Genomic DNA, 13,822 nt, shown 5'->3' with positions numbered 1-13,822 from the left:
TGATGTGGTACGGACTGCTACCTGAAGCTGTCCTCTGCCAGACCAGAAAGAAGAATGACAGCTTTAAAGACATGGTCCCAAGATGTACCTTTTCTATCCCTACACCTTATTCTAGATCAGTGCCAGAGTAGTGAAATTCAGACAATCATAACCAATTATCCACAACGGAATGAAATGGAATGGACTGAAATGAAAAATATCAGTCCATCCAACACAGTGAGATAAAGTACTGTTTTACAATATGTTTGTTTCATTTTTATCTATATGCATAGATCTTTATATAGGTATCTGTGTACTAGTTGGCATCAAATTATTTTTTACTGTGGGTCCCCAAGAGTCTGAATGCCACTACTTTGGATGGTATTTTAGAGGCTCCAGGAGTCAAGCCTTTCCTGACAACTTGAAGTTTCCAGAAGTTTGAGGCTGGCCTAAGAGGAGCCTCCCAGTGGCTCTTGTATGCCTCCTTGTTTGGGCACAAGAATTAGGTTCAGCTTGTTTTCTATTATGTCATGATGTCACCTTTAACTCTGACCACACAGCTGGCCCACCCAGAGACAAAGATCTACATAGTTAAAGAATGGAAAAATGAAGCTGTCAGAGTGTAGATGATCTAATCCTATTTGCAAACAGCTGCAGTGTAGGCACAGACTTTGTCACCTGCTCAGACACTTGAGCTCATTCTACTTTGGGGGACTTTCGATGAACTCAACCAAGTACCTATTCCTCTGCGGAACCCTTGGCAGGGCAGCGGATGAGAGGAGGTGAGGAGAGGCTTTTCTTTTTGAAGCAAATACTGACTTATTTGGCCTCTCGGATTATCTGCTTCACTGAACTAAACAGTGGTCTTCTACCTTTCTTTCATTACCTATTCTTATGCCATTACAGGAAATGGGTTGAACTGCATTTTACTCTCAGACATTCATTTATATCACATTTTCTTCTCTCATTTCTTATTTCTTTTTCGGGTCCTATTTGTCATCTTCTATAACTTCTCACTTCAGAAATCTAGTGCTGAACCATGATATATGTGATCTACCTTTATGTTCAGTTCCAAAAATAATATATATGCATACTTTTTTCACCTTAAGTGCATACTTATTTCCTCATCTCAATGTAATTTGATTGGCTTTGCATAGAGTTGTAAGAAGAAAATTCTGGGAAGCACAATGAGATCAGATAGAGAATGTGTTAATATAATCAGGGCTTCTAAGAAAAAGCAATTTTGACAGATTAGAAACTGTATCTTTGTGTGCATCCTGCCCAAGTTGTCAAGCCCCCCCTCTCACAGTGACAGCAGGCTCCCTCAAACTTCAGGGACGCCCTGTCTTCTCATCACATTATGGAAAGCTAGCCTGGAGCTATATTTGGACCTCTCTGTCAGAAAAGACTAACAAACAGGAAGTAGAACTCCCTACTTTAAGTTTCCAGCAGCTATTGCTGATGCTTCTAGATATCACCACAGAGGTTGCATTTTACAGAGCTAGAAGCTGAGGTGTAATAAGAATAAATAACTTCACCTACTGTCTGAGGAAGGGGTCTCTGTGCTCTCTCATACAAAGTCTTGGAATGTGTCTGGGCACCAACTTTATTTTGTTTTTAATTTGGAAAACCCACCAGCAACTAACAAATTCTTTACGTTAGTCAGAAATGAAAAGGTACTAGAGAGTAAATCTGTCAGAGCAGAGAGAGAGAGCCCAGCTCACGGCTGTGAAAGATGTGGGAAGGCAGATACATTTAGCCTTTCCCTCTCTGCACAGCCATTAGGGACCCTTGCAAGAAACTAGCCACCAGCCCAGGGAGAAAGGGCAGAACAGTGCTGAGTGAACAAAGCAGATATTTAGTGCCTATAGATAATATCCAACTCGAGCATCAGCAGAGAGCTTGGCTGGTGAGGGCATCTCCTAGGAAACCATCAGATAACACTGGGAGAGACAGGCTTTAACATAATAAGAGCTGCAGGGGAAACAAGGCGCGTTAGCTAGAAATGAGCCATGTTTCATAACGCGGCAGTCATTTCTTGTACAACAAATAGGCCTGCTCTGCTCACGTGGAAGCATTCATGCTCAGAGCAGAGAATCCTATGCTCCTGATGCTCTGGAGGTCAGCATCTCTTCTACCAGGTGAGGTGGGAGAGGCAGAGCCTGGCCTGCCAGAGAGCAAATAACCCACCTTCCCAGCCAGGCCTGGCACCAGAAAACAGCAGTGGTCTCGCAGACTATAGAGAAAGCAGATACTAGGATGGAGGGTGGCCAGGTCCCTGGCCTGTAGAGTAACCTGCACATCAGCATAGCTGTCAAGCACCCCCATCCCAACAGGATGGCTGTTGGCTACCTTCTGCCAACAGAACCTGAGAGCCCTCAAACCCTTGTCTCGTACTGCTTTCCAGGACCTCATCTTTCCCCTCTCTTTCCTCCTTCAAACATACACACACACACACACACACACACACACAGTCCTTTCAGAGCCTGCTTCACGCTTTCCCTTTTTGAAGATTCATTGGATTCATTGCAAGGTTAGCTTAAAATAATAATAATAATAATAATAAAGCAAGATCCTTTCAGGATAAGTCCTTCATTCATCTGACCCTGTGATCACAAAGGCATATGGATAATGCCCATTATTTGCTAAGCAACTTTCCGGGATGAGGCAGAAGCCAGCTGAGCACCTCTTGTCCAGCGCCAAGCCCCACATCAATGCCAGCCAGAACAAGACGCAGAACTTAGAACTGTTGGTCCTTTCCCTGACGACTGTTCAAATTCTTGGTTGCCAAGCAACAGGTAGTAATAGCGCAGTGATAAACATCAAGATAATCTCAATCTGGTCATTTGGCCATTAAAATAAAGAAGTGTTCCCATGCTAAGGCTGTTTCCTTGCTGAATGTGGCATCCTGTCTGGTTAAGGACATGTTTCCATCCCATTGTTTCTCTGGTTCAAAAGTTTCCCTTTGATATTGCCAGGATGCATACCAAAATTATTTCATGTAGGCATGCACTGGTAACTTGAAGACATTAAGCTTTCATAGTCCCAACCAGCTACACAGGTATTTTGATTCAGAGTTTCAGCTCTGATCTGATGAAGAAAGCTGTCTGAAACTCACCCAAGCCTCCTTCAAGATACACATGACCTGCTAAGTTAAGCAATGGTGTAAACAAAATCGTGAGAGAATTAAAAGGACAAATCATTGCCACATCCATTAAAGAGAAAATAAGAAATATGACTTTCTTGAAAGTAGTCAGAGCAACTATGGACTAACATCCTGGTGAGAGAGGTTTCGGGGCATACACGTTCATTTATGACAGCAGTGCAAAAAGCAATGGTTCATGATCTGACAGATCTAATGGAATTCTGAACTATCATGTAAAATCTGCAAGTTGAGCCACGTTAATCCATAATTCGGAAAAGTAAACTATCCTGAAAGCTATCGCACCCACCTAGTGGGAGGTTAAATGAGACAAGTAGTGAAATGTGCAAATTCCAGTCCTGGCTCACAGTAAGTACTTGCTGCTAATAGTGAAAATTCGCAGGCTACATTTTTACTAACTCTTTAAAAGACTCTCCTGTCTGTCCCTAACAGCTACTCAGATGCTGCCAAGCCCCTGCCCTCAATCCCTCCTCTCTTTCTCACTGCCCCCACCAGTCCACTGGCGCTTTCATTTCGCTTCCACCTTCAGCCCTCACCCTGCACACGCTGACCTCCCTTTCCTTTCCCCCTGCTAAATTTAGAGGCCGAGCTGTCTCCCTGGTGTGAGAGGTTGGAGGGCCATGGCAGCAGGCTACAGAGCTGGTCTGGAGTTGGCTGTCGGCAGCAAGGGAAGGACAAATGTCAGGGAGACGGACTCCCCGGCCACCCTCCCCGCAGCCCCAGTACTCGCTCTTCTGCAGCCTCTCTTGACAGGCAGGGTAAAAGGAGGAGGGCATGGAGGGCTTTGAAGTCTGGCTGCCTGTCACTGAGCTCAAAGAGACCAAGGGCTTGTCAGAGCACAAGTCACTGGGGCTCTCTCCCTTTCCCAATTAATTCAGTTGGCTCAGGAAGGAAAGGGATTGTGATATGCCCAGGCTGGGCAGAAAGCACAGCCTACCAGTGCAAAGCTGCGGCATCTAAAATCTTTTCTAACTGCCAGATCCCAGCCATGGCAGAAGATCTTTATTCAGAAGAAAGAGATCCAAAAGATTCTTTTTCTTGGTCCCACTCTTGGCCCCACATATTGGCAATGTCAAGAATTCTGTCACCAAATCTTCCTCTCTTTACTTGGGCTTTACGTCTAACCCCATCTATCTGAAAACCAACATCAGTCATTTGTAAGAATTGATGAGTCTCTGCCCTATTCTGAGAACATGTTTGGAAAATGAAAAGCACAAATCCTCGGACAGTTGATGTCAGGAGCATTGGGGGAAATTCCAGAAAGACAGGGGACCCCCAAAGGCAAATGCCCTCAGCTCACCATTCAGACCATTCCTCACCTTATATCACTGTTTCAATTCTAATGTTTCCATTGAACTAGTGTTTGTCAGGTCCTCGCTATGTGCCAAGCCTTGCACAGCTATGTTCACACGCATTCTCCAAGGAGAAGCCAGCTAGGACAACCCCCATGCTCTCACTGCCCAGGCCTGGCTATTTCAAGGCTCCTCTCTCAGGACACATGGAGGGCAGACAGCAGAAGGGCTCACCCATAGCACTGGAATGGCATCAGGTCAGCACCCAAAATAGGAGCTAAGAGGCTAGAAAACAGGGTGTTCGGTGATAAAAACCACCATTTACTTCAGACATTTCAAGATAAACACTAATGTCCTCTGAGGGTGAAGCATCATTGAGGAAAACTTGCTGTTCCTCGTCAGATAGTTCTTGGACTAGGGTGGAAGCGAGCTGGGAGTAGATGGACCCAGAAGTATAGATTTCTGGTGCCAGTCCTCTCTCTACTCAGCTGAATAGTTCTGAATCAGCCACTTGACCTCTCTCAGCCATAGTTTCTAGTTCTGTATAAATGGAGGGCAACATTAGTCTGACTTGCCTCACAGGGGTGGGGTGAGAACCAAGGTCACTGTTGAATGGGCAAGGGCTTTCTAACCTGCAATGTGGAAGCTGCCATCACACAGCTGGCATCAACACTAATAAGAGAAGATGGCACAGAAGGATAATGGAGAAGTAGCCCTCTAGATTATAGATAGAGATACAAAGGGAAGACCCAGAGCCAGGTCTGGCTTTGATGGCTACAGTGTGACTCTTCCCATTTCATGGGAAATGCCTGGCTGTGGGGTCTGCTGACCACATCCCTGTCACTGCCTCGATGTCATTTTGTTACCATTAAACCTGCAGTCATGCCAGGGTGGGGACAGTTTGTCCTGTGTGCCCCGTCTTGCTCTTGGAAATGCTGCAATGGACAAGTGTTCTCAAATCACATTTAACATGACCTTCTGCGGCCCCAAATCTGAGCCTCCTTTCTCATTCGATGACTACCTTTCATGCATGGATCTGAGCTCAGATGAACTAAGAATGACAGAGAGACATTAAACATTCAGTGTTTGCCGTGGGGTGTTGTGGGTCTTGTCCCAGATCCAAATTTCCTAATCACTACCCAGTAATGGTGACTGTGTACATACCTCAAATGATTCAGCCTGACCAGTCAGTCTATGTCCCCAGTTATTAAGAAAATGAAGAAGTTAGGGGTCCTCCACAGAGAAAATGAACCGTACACTCAGCTTAGGTCACTTATATAAACCACAAGAGTTTCGACAGCCCAATGATTCCCTTCAGCCCACAGAGGCACTGCAGGCTGAGGACCACATGCCGGAGGGAGGTCTCTAACTGCCGTGGAAGCTCAGTCACCCATGCCTGCCCAGGCCAGAGGCATCACAGTCCCAGAATCACAGTCCTCACCTCTAGCAAGTGAGCCCGGCCCAGGGGACGGCAAGGTGGCGAAATAGTGAATGGTTAACTCCGCCAGTTCACCTGACAGCATGGCCTCATTTACTCCGGCTTCCCGCGGCATATTTCACTTACAGCCAGTGCTATTCATTGGTGAAAGCCACAGCTTTTCTGGGAGAATCCTTCATTAGTTCGGCAAATGGATATTGACCACCTGGCCTGTTTCAGGAGCGGTGGGGCAGGCCCCAGGTTACAGGAGTATAAATCCTCCCAGCGTGTTAGCCACACATAGACACATAACGCAGGAAGCAGGTCTGACACCAGAGGAAAAAAGAGAAGAGTGTCTTGAGGCGACCCTTGGCAGGGGACACTGCGAACACCGACCATCAGGCCAGCTCCTCTGACCTGGAGCAGTCACTCACAGGTGGGTTGTGCTGGGGGAGAAGGCGATTCTCCTCTCCCAAGGAAGCGGCTGTTAGGACTACGGGGGATGGCACCCACCACGACTTGTGGAAGCACAGTGTGTCTTTATGTCCCCATGTAGAGCCAGGGAAATGAATATTTAAAGGTATGGGGTCATAAAACTGTGGGATATGAGAAAACACCAGCCTTTGAGGCCTGGCTGCTACACACTGCTTCGTAATATACACATATTTATCGTTCCCCAGATGCTTTTGGCTCATTCACAGAAATGCCACACCCGAAAACTAGCACCATGCCCTTCATCCTAGAAGTCTGAAAGTCACAGAGAGCCCAGGGAAGCAAAGACCCCAGAGCAGGCGCGGCTCACCTCACTGTGTCTGCGGCTCCACACATCTGAACGTCAGTGCCCAGGATGGAGAGACAGGCCAGGCACGAAGCAGACCCTGGGGTGAGTCAAAGGACTAGCCAGGGGAAACTGGGCTTTGCAATGTATTGTCGTGTTGAAATTATTCCCTCATTATTCCTCATGAACTCATTAGTTCAGAAACCATCTTCGATTTAACCGTAGGTGCACAGACTGTAGCTCAGTATTTTCTTCTCTATTTTATGCTAACTACATTGCTTTAAGGTAGACCATACATACCCTTAGAGGCATCCACACACATATAGGCACACACATGCACACACACATGCACATTTCTTCCAGAAACACTGACACATGCCACAGTGGTTTTAATAGATACTCTGAAATTATGCTTTGGTTTCATCCGAACTTCCCCCATGCTGTCTGGATCATTACGACCCTGATGCTTCAACAGGATAAAGCACTGAAAGTGAAAAGCCTCATTTCCTGCAGCATTCCCAGGGCCATGGTTTTTATCAGGTTAAGACCGTGATGCCCACTGTTCCAGCAGCAGTGGCCATGGGATTCTGTCTGGGCATAGACCCCAGGGAGCTGAGTTAGAAGGATACCAACAGAGTCTGAATTTGGACAAACCGACCAAACAGTAAGAATTCCAGAGGCACAGGCTGAAGCTGAGAACTTCATTTCCAGAAAATATCATTTCCCTCTCTGGAGCAATCTGGCTGAGAACACAGCTCCAGGAGTAGGAAGGCCATTCTCCTGAATACTACTAGAGCCCTTTGGGAACAGAGAATTAGAGGAGGGAAAGTGTGGTTCCTACTTATCTCTGGGCGAGGAAATCAAGAAGGCCCAGAGGCAAGAAACCCAGGCAAGGAGGACCCAGAAAGTGTTCTAGAATACAGGTTTGGTTCCTTCCAAAACCCAAAAGTTGAAGCCCGGTTCCCCAATGTATTCATATTTCAAAATAGGACCTTTAAGAGGTAATTAGGTCATGAGGGTGGAGACCACATGACAGGCTCAGTGCCCTTATAAAAAGAGACATAAAGAAGAGATCTAACACTCTCTTTCTACCACATGAGGACATTGCAAGAAGAATGCAGTCTGCAAAGCAGGAAGAGGGCTCTAACCAGGAACTAAACTGGCAGTCATCATAATTTTGGATATCCAGTCTCTAGAATGGTGAGAAGTAAATTTCTGTTGTTTAAGTCACACAGTCTATGGTATTTTGTTATGACAGGCCTAAGAGAGGGAAGGCCGAGGCTGCCAACCCAAAAATCCTTCTCAACACCAGTGAGTGGCTGCTCATTTCAAGCTACCTTGTGAACAGACAGGAAAGCTCTCTGAAGCAGGTGTCATGCCCTTTGTTGAATTCAGCCCACGCAGGATGGGGCATACTGGGGGCTCAGACCCATGCTCTGCTCTCTGGAGACCATTTCTGAATTCCAGAAGCCTGAAGTTCACTGGTCCAGGTACCCTGACTATAAGATCAAAGAAGAACATGGAGAGAGATGTTCAAGTTCTCAAATACAGAAACTTGAGACTGTCTTCAAAATGCCAGCTCTAGTCCACGCACATTACTCTTAACTCTGTGGAGTTCTCGGAAGAAAAGTGCTCCCACAGGGTAAGAGCCAGACCAATTTCCCCCTACCCCTGAGCACTCTGCCCTTTCCCAGCAACATGCCACAGCCTACCACTGCCTCCGGAACCAGAAGACAAGACTAGAGTGCCACCCAGCAGCCGCTGCCAGTTCTGGGCAGACCCAGCTTTCCACTTAGAGTTGGTACATTTCCTAAATCAGTAAGACTCTGTTGCAATAATTGCAGTGGTGGTGGCAGTGGTAATGCTAGCATGAAATAGGGAGAGATTTCTGAAAGACGCTGGGTCTTTTTCTCTTCTTTATCCTTGACAGAGCCCAAACCCAAAATAATTTTCAATAGGTCTCTAAAGGCATAAAATGCTACATGAAGAAATACATAGTTAAATGCCGAGGATTCCTAATTTTCCTGTCTTCTAAGGCCAGCAGGGCCTTTTCTATCTAAATAAAAATAATAATTCAATTGCTCCTCTGTGACTGAAAAAGACCTCGTGTCTCTTAGCAGGTGCCCTCTCTTCACCCTGGCTATGAACCCCAGGAGAGGTGAAGAGCTAGAACCCTGAGGGGCTGCTCCTCACTGCTACTTTTAGAAGATCTGCTGTGCTCCTTCCTGCTGATCTCTGGTCTTTGAGGCCCCTCGCCTCCTGCTTTGCTTCTTCCCACATGTGGGCACTCTCTTTGCTGTCATGCCCCACACTGAGGTTGACACACAGCTACAGAAGTTCAGAACTTGAGTGCTAAAAAGGAAATCCTCAGAGTTAAATATCAGAATCCGCAGCTTCTCGTACCCAATCAACAGTGAAATTCCACATGGGAGGCAGAGCTCACTTGAGGCAACACAGACCCTCATACACTCATACTCACACACTGCCCCATGAAGCTGGAGACTCCCAGATGGCACTCACGGGAGCTTTCTCCTTGCTCCCCAAATCAGGAGGCCCATGTCCCATTTTGCACAAGTCCACCAGCCCAAACACAACAGACCTTCTCAGAATAACACTGCCAGAGCTCCCGCTCTGACCACAGCAAGGGCACAGCCCCTATGTCATCAGACATAGATGAGTTTTAGGTTATATTTTGTCACACTCTTCCTCCCATGGGAGGCTCTGGCCTTGCTTTTGTATAACCAAAGGGCAACTACAAAGTGTCTCAGGCCACAGAACACAGCTCCTTCAAAGACTTTGAGACCACTCCTAGACTAAAGAATAACATGCTTATGTGTACTTTATAGCCAAGGAATTTAGCCAGGGATCTGCCACATGAAGGGAGAGAAAAAAATTTTCAAGGGCCTCCAGTATAGGTGGCCTGGGCACATCCCACCAAGCACGGCAGGGCTCTGGCCTCAGTAAGTATCCTTTCCCACCCAGTACCCTGCAGTGTCCCTTGTCCTTACTCTGCCCTGCTCTGTGGAGAGGACCAAGGAGGAGGACCATCAGAACACACAGGGCTGGGCAGCAGGTAGGCAGCAACAAACTCTTCCTACCACTTGCATCTTAACAATCACCAAGTTTTCAAAGAAACTTCCAACCACACGGAAACTTCTAGACAAAATTGACGTCCAGTGAAATGCACTTACCTCTTAGCTCTTCTCCACATGTACTTTATGACAGTGCTGAGAGTCTCCTGCCTTGGGTTGAAATCTTGTCAGCTTGTAGGAGCAAAGCAGGATGGAGGGAAGTTAGTGTTGAGAAAGAAAAATGTCAGTCAGGCTCTGAGACATGCCTCGGAACCTGCTAAAGAGGTACAGAACCCCCAGCCCACACTCATGCTGCCCACTATGGTCCCACTGACCTCCTGGAATGGCCAAAGCCAGGGTCTCACTGTGGCCAGAGGTCACAGACTACACACGGGAAAGTGAGCAAGTGGGTGGCTGCCCTGGCCTATGACCTAGGACCACCTCACCCTATAGCCCCTACAGGGCCAGGAGTATTCTGTAGGGGACCTCCACTTACTCCACCTTGTAGAAAAATCTCTAAAGTCATTTACACTTCTGTGTCCTCTCCCCAGGGGACCTGCTCTCTCAGCCTGCATGCTCACTGATAGACTCACAAAATGGGTGACTTATCTGAGGAGGGGAGCTACTCCTTCCCTCCTCTGAGCCTCCTCAGCACGGCAGCCTCCTCTCCCCTGCAGAAGTCCTGTCTGACTCCACTGTCACACCAAAATCGTGACAGTTTTCAAAGCTCAGCTTATACCCTTCCTCACCCAGAAAATCGTCCTTAACTCTTCCAGCCAAGGAAAACCTTCCCCTTCCCTGAACTGAATCCTGTCATTCAGTCCAGCCTCCTACGTTCTGGGCCCAGAAGGGCTTTGCCTCACGGTATAATGGAGCCTGGGGCTTCTCTCCCACACAAGGCAAGAAGCACAATGCGGACCCACAGAAAGATACAGGACTATCACCCCTTTGTCTTTTCTCCCCATTGGGAAAACAGAAACAACTTTCCCCTGCAGAGGCAGAAAACCAAGGTCTCGCTCAGTACTGTGGCTGCAGGCTGGTGGCCTGCCAGCACTAGCTATGACAACCCCCCCTTCCTGACCTGCTCTTGTTCTTAAAGTTCACGGCTTTTCTGGCAGCCACAGGGGACAGGACTGTGGTATTTCTCAAGAAAACCACATCTGTACAAGGGGCTGAAGGAAGGTTGAGCAAAATATGTCACCATGTGGTACGAGAGGCTCCAGACTAACAACTGTCAACAAACTCTGCTCTGCCCACCGCTGACGTGGGCCTGTCACAGGGTCTTGGAGAGGACCAGGAGGTCACTGTGGAGGTGGAGGAGCTGAGGAGACAGAGAATTTAGCTGCACCTTGGCCTTTAGGAGTCATGAAAAATAGGGTTCTACGGGAGAAGAGGCACGAGTACTGGGTGGGAATCAAGAAACCTGGGTTCTAGGCACAACGTAGATGCAATACACAGCCATAGGGCTTCTGACAGGGCAATGAACCTCTCAGAGCCTCTGTTTCTCGTTGTTCTTGTTAAATGAGGTAGTAATTGGACACTCATGAGCTTCAATATATTATAAGAAAAGAGAACAATGCCTAGACCTGGGGGTTGGGTGCCATCGTGGATCTGGAGACCAGAAGCCAGGCCAAAGAACATCACAGAGGAGGAGGGGTCAGGACCCCCCTTGCCTTGGAGATGAGAGATGGAGGAGGGGATCGGGAAGGACCAGCTGCAAAGGTGGCGGTGCAGGAAGGTATCTTCTGGATTCGCTGAGGTGGGACACGTTGGGGTTCTTTGCATGAAAATGACAGCTCCATCCGGCTGAGGAGAACCGTCACTGACGTGAGGAATGAGTGTAGAGTACTTTTGCCACAGAAAACTTCAAACTAACCTAACCAGGACTTGTCTTCCAGGAGCTGGTTGCAGAACACTTACCACTTCCCGAGAGAGTCTCGTTTTGAGAGAAGAGATCCAGGCCAGTAAAAGAAAGCAGAAAAACAGCTTCAGAGGGTGGAAGCAGCACCAGGAGAGGGAACAGTGCCCTGAAACCAAGGCAAGAGAAATGGCCCAGAGGAAAGGGGAAGAAAGGCTGGCTGTAGGCAGGAGCCTGTCCAGACACACCACCTGCACCGTGGCTCACATGTCTTGGGACTGGCTGTGTGCGGCTGAGACAGCTGGCTGGCCCCATGCCGGCAAGAGCAGGGCCCCGGGTGTGGGGTCCTCTGCCTGGTCCTCCTTGTAAGTCCCCGCCCATGGCTCCTTCATGCCACTGACAGTGCACACTTCTTCCCGACATTTTCTCTAAACCCTTGGCTCTTTAGGATAATGAAGGCATAATCAGAAAGCTATTTTCACAACATCCAAATCCTCCTCTGACAACATTTAGCTATTGATGATAGAAAACCTTCATGTTTCCTGGAGTGCAGATGTGAGAGCAGTAAGAAAGAATTAATAGCTTCACTTATTAGCCAGACTGCACTCAGACCCCACCTCGCATACCCACCATCTGAGACACATGGTCTCCTGCTTCTGGGAGCCTTCCAGGCTGTTCCCAGATTGCAGGGCTCATTCCCTGTAGAACACTGGCAGGCTACAGTCACATTCTGTATCTGCTCAGCACTCAGGCAAGAAACCATTATGTTCACGGATCATTATTGACATCCTGACATTTGTCACCTCCTTTCATAGCAGTTAAATCTTGCTTTATCTGTAAATGTCACCATGTCATTTATTCATGAAAAGGGTCACATTCCCGAAATAGCATGCTTCAGTTTAAAAGGGGAGCTCGGCTTTATTTGCAGTGGGTAATCCTCAAACAAACTTAACTGCTGATAAATGCTTTTTTTATTGGAGTTTCTTGGCCTTAAATGACATCCTCAAATGTAGAATGCTGTTCTGTGAAAATAAAATCTGAATGTTGAACAAGAGGGAAGTTTGTTGAGATTAGAGCAAATGAAAGTTTTCTGTTGCCACCATACATAAGAAGGTAGATGTAAACAGATTCGAATTTACTGAGTGTAAGCAATGATTTTAAAAAATGTTGTTATGCTTCTGGAAACATGCCGTGGCTTTTTTTCCCCATTTATGCCTCAGAAACCTCAATGAGATCAGGGGCTTTTTAACCTTCCTGGAGTGATCCCTAGCTGGGGACATTAGGAGGGATCACTCAGCAAATAAGATACACTTCATCCTCCCGCCCTCAGATTCCAGAACACTGGTCAGGGAGGTGATTACTCATCTCTGGAGCTTGTGTTTGCAGGAAGCAATGTCTCTTTGCTCTACAAAGCTTGCTCCAAGTTCACTGTAAAGTAGGGTGACTATATAATTTATCATCCAAACCCACACACTTTTCAAGGGGGAAAGGAGACACTAAAAATAATTAACAGGTATTAATTGAGCTACAACAACCATGACCCTAGAAAAAAACAGGGCATATGGCCACCTGAACTTAAAGACTTTATCAACTGACTCACTGAAGAAGTTTATATCCACCAGCTGCTAATTAACTATTACCTGGGAAAGGTGTGTGTGTGTGTGTGTGTGTGTGTATGTATGTATGTGTATCAAGGGGCATGAGGAGGATCCTGCAGCTATCTGCCTTTAATTCATTTTTCTAATCCAGTGGTCCTAAAAGTGTGGTCCGGGAATGGAAATGGCCTAAATAGGCTGTGAAATATGCAGGTTCCTTGTCCCTACTTCAGATCTACTAAATCAGAATGTCTAAAGATGTGTCTCAGGCGCCTGCATTTTAAGACCTCCCGGGTACTGAAGGTAGAACACACACTGAAATGTGAGAGCGATTACTCCGATCCAAATCTTTTGTTCTCCCTAGGGACCTCTGTGTTCTGGTCACACTGTGGTAATAGGAAATAAGTGGGTAAATTCTGCTTTTGTTTTTGTTATTGTGGTTGTTGGCCTAGAAAAGTAACTTGCAGGTGGAGTGTAAGCTGAAAACAGAGTCTCCATTACACACAAATGTGGAGGCCGTGACAGTCCTGGGATGAGGCCATTATACAGCAATCTACCCCCTCACTAACAGTCCTGTGTATAACCATTTCACACCCACTACGTGCAGGCTATATGCATGAATACACTCTCAGAGAAGCTGGAAGATAAGAAAATGATTAGATGACATTG

At 46.9% G+C, this 13,822-nt stretch overlaps 1 long non-coding RNA gene across 1 annotated transcript; it reads left to right on the top strand.

Moving 5' to 3' along the window:
- The first annotated feature begins 6,185 nt into the window (after nucleotides 1–6,185).
- On the top strand, nucleotides 6,186–12,624 carry LOC309870675. The gene is made up of 3 exons (XR_014314736.1): nucleotides 6,186–6,287; nucleotides 6,532–6,734; nucleotides 11,599–12,624. It is a non-coding gene; the product is annotated as an uncharacterized lncRNA (long non-coding RNA).
- The last annotated feature ends 1,198 nt before the right edge of the window (nucleotides 12,625–13,822 follow it).

Source organism: Mustela nivalis (assembly GCF_964662115.1).
Source record: "Mustela nivalis genome assembly, chromosome: 8".
Taxonomy (NCBI): Eukaryota; Metazoa; Chordata; class Mammalia; order Carnivora; family Mustelidae; genus Mustela; species Mustela nivalis.
Note: the sequence above shows the minus strand (reverse complement) of the source record. Positions and strands in the feature narration are given on the sequence as shown.